Raw genomic sequence first — 3,499 nt, 5'->3', positions numbered from 1 at the left:
ATATGTTGTGGAACAGTGTTGCTTGCGGGGATGGAGTAAGATTATTTGTGAGTCGGATTCCCAGGTGGTGGTGAACATGCTTTCTTCGCAAGAGCTTGAGGATGTTAGTTGGCAGCTGGCCACTGTTGTTAAGCAGATTCTTTTCTTCTCTTCCTCTTTTTAGTTCATTAGGTTCATGTATATTCCTTGTGAATGGAATAGAACTGCTGATTGTTTAGCCAAATGGGCTTCTAGTCATGATCCAGGTTGGAATATTAGGGATAGGGGGCAACTATCTTTTGAGATGGTGCAAGAATTTGATGATCGTGTTGCTCAGGATCGAGCTCCTTGTTGAGCTCTCCTTGTTGTATTCCTTTCTATCTTAATAAATTTTTACCCCTCTTTTTGCACTTTATTGATCTACTTTATTAGCCAAATAGATCTTCATACTTAGTCAACTTTTATTCCATCCTCCAACCATATCAAATAAATTGTATTCCTTTTCACTCCCAACAATATCAATATTATATTATTGAAATATTATTATTGAAGTATAAATCTTAATATTAAGATAAGTAGATTATTAAGATTGTTAAAAAAATATTGAAATACAAATTGTATTTTTAAGATAAAAGCTTTTCAAAGTACCTAAATATCACATAGAAGCTTGGAAATTGATGGTCGTATTGGTTGTTTTTCAATATTTTAACCGTCTATGATAGGCTAATTTTTTTAAAGACCGTACACAATGATAAGCTAAATTTTTTTAAAACCATAAATTTGACAATTAGATTTCTTAATAAACCATCAAAATCTCTTATAGAGATAATATAATACTTCACTTACTAATATAGATATAACATTATATTAAAATATATGTAATATATGCATAATAAAATATAAGATATATATATATATAATATTAATAGTATTTTAGAATCTAAAATATATGAATTTTAGAAACTCAACTTACTAATAAATAATACTATGATTTAATTGTTAACATATTTTATATTATTAATTATATATTTCTATTTCTATTTTTCAAGCTTAATTCATTGTAATTTGTAATTATTATTATTTTAGAATCCTTTTTATAAAGGATATGATTTTAGAAACTTGTTAATATTTATATTGATTTAACATTTTTAAAATTAAATATTTTAATTTTAGAAAGTTGCCAAGTTTCTTTAATATTTTTATGATTTTATATTTCTAATCTTATAAATTAAATCTTCTATGTTTAAAATTTTCTTTTATTAATTTAGAAACATCTATGATTTTTTAATATATGATTTACTTGTACTTATTTTTTATTATTGTTTTTAGAATTGTTTCCAAAACAAATATGAAAAAATTAGAAACTTGTTGTAAATATGAGATTTAATTTTTACTAAATTATGCTTGTTCTAATTTGTATCTATATAATCATATCACCAAAAATATTATTTTTTGTTAAACAATTGTATTTCTGTTTTATTTGTAGCTTAAAAATTCTTCTTCATCAATTGAATCACATAAGGTAAATTTATGTAGTTTTCAAAATTCTTCTCTTCATTATGTTGAATCACATAAGGAAAATTGTATGTAGTTTTCAGAACTCTTAATTTCATACATAGTTATTAATGTTATATTTATTTTTGCAGATATATAAAAAATTGTCTTCAAAAAGAAGGAAACAAGCAACTATTGGAGAAATGTATAGGTGGCCTGAAAAAAAAGATTTAGATGCTTCTTGTATTTCATTAATAAATCAAGATAAACAATTTCACAATAAAAATTTGAAAGAAACTTTCAAAGAAATTTATGGGACTTCTTCAGATGAGGATTTAAATGAACAAACAAATCAAACTGGGGAAGGGTTTAGTTTTAATGATGAAATTGAAGATAGGTCAAATATTTATAATCAAGGGAAGGAAAAAGTTCAAGTTAAAAGAAAATTTTGAATGGAATGGCTAGAAAAATTTGTGTGGCTAAATCATTTTCATAATGATGGTAACATAGTAATGAAATGTAATTATTGTGAGAAGTACAAGATACCAGGACCATGGGGTGTAGGGGATAGATGTAGTAATTTTCAACGTGATGCTTTGATTACTCATGAAAAATCATGGGTACACAAAGATGCTCAAGCAAGATGGATTAATGCAACAGAAAATAAGACAAAGTCTATTCCTAATCATGTTTTAGAGATTAAAGATGTTAATAGAGAAAGAATAATAACCACAATGAAAACAACTTATTTTGTTTGTCAAGAAGATTTATCTTTAGCTAAATATGAGAGAATATGTAAATTTCTCATGGATTTGAAAACCCCCAATATGCCAAAAAATCAAGATTACTCTGCATACACAAATCATAAGGGTGTCAATGAGTTTCTTTTTTGCATATCAAAATATCTTGAGAAAATTCAAATGCATGAGATGTTGAAATGTCCTTTTTTCTCACTAATGATTGATGAAAGTAATGATCGAAGTTTAGAGCAACATCTTATTGTTTATGCAACATATTTGACTTTGGAGGGTAATGGGATACCAGTTTCCAAGTTTATGAAGATAATGAATGTACCAGATGGTAGAGGGAAAACTATATATGATGATGTGAACCAATTAATTAATGATAGAGAGCTTCCATTAACAAAGGTAATCGTTGTCTCAACTGATGGGGCTTCTGCAATGGTTGGTTGTGAAAATGGATTTGTTTCTCTTATGAAAAATGTTCCAAATCTTATTTTAGTACACTGCATAGCTCATCATGAATCATTAGCAGTGAGTGATGCTTCCAAAAGGATACTAGAGTTATTGTGTGTTGAAAAAATTGCAAATAAAGTGCATTCATGGATCCAAAATTCACCAAAAAGAAACAATGAGCTAAATGATTTACTTAAAATTATGCAAATTGATATTTTGAGTGTTTTGCAGATCCATGCAATCAGATGGTTATCTAGAGGAGAAGTCATAATAAGACTTGTGAAGCTTATGCCAGTCATTTTAACCTTGTGGAAAAAAAGATAAGAAGTGTTCATCATTATATGAAAAGGCAAGGATTTACTCTATTTAGTTTTGTTTACACATGCTTGCTAATGTCTGGGAGAGATAAATAAATTGAATAAGGTTTTTCAAGAAGAAAATGTAGACATCACAGTTATTGGTTTGGCTCTTGATGAAGCTATAGGAAATTTATATAGATGGTTTTTGAGAAGTGGTACATTTGCAGAAGGTACAAATTATCTTTCAAAGTTCTTAATTGATTCTCAGTTTGGATTTATTGAAGTTAAAGAAGAAAATGTTGTAATTGATAAGCATGAATTACTATATATTCCTATTCCAGATGAGGGGTTTCAGTATGGGGATATAGGGAAGAATTTCATGGAACCTCGTGTTGAAGGAACACAAGAAAGTTGTCAACACTTAACAAAGGGTTATATTCAATCTCTCATTGATTGTTTGAATGAAAGATTTCCATATCTTCCTCTTTTTAATGCAAAAAAACTTTTCAACCCTTCGTATTATCCATCAGA

This window comes from Cupressus sempervirens, chromosome 3 (assembly GCF_028749045.1).
Source record: "Cupressus sempervirens isolate cs-2001-9-10 chromosome 3, ASM2874904v1, whole genome shotgun sequence".
NCBI classification, from domain to species: domain Eukaryota; kingdom Viridiplantae; phylum Streptophyta; class Pinopsida; order Cupressales; family Cupressaceae; genus Cupressus; species Cupressus sempervirens.
Note: the sequence above shows the minus strand (reverse complement) of the source record.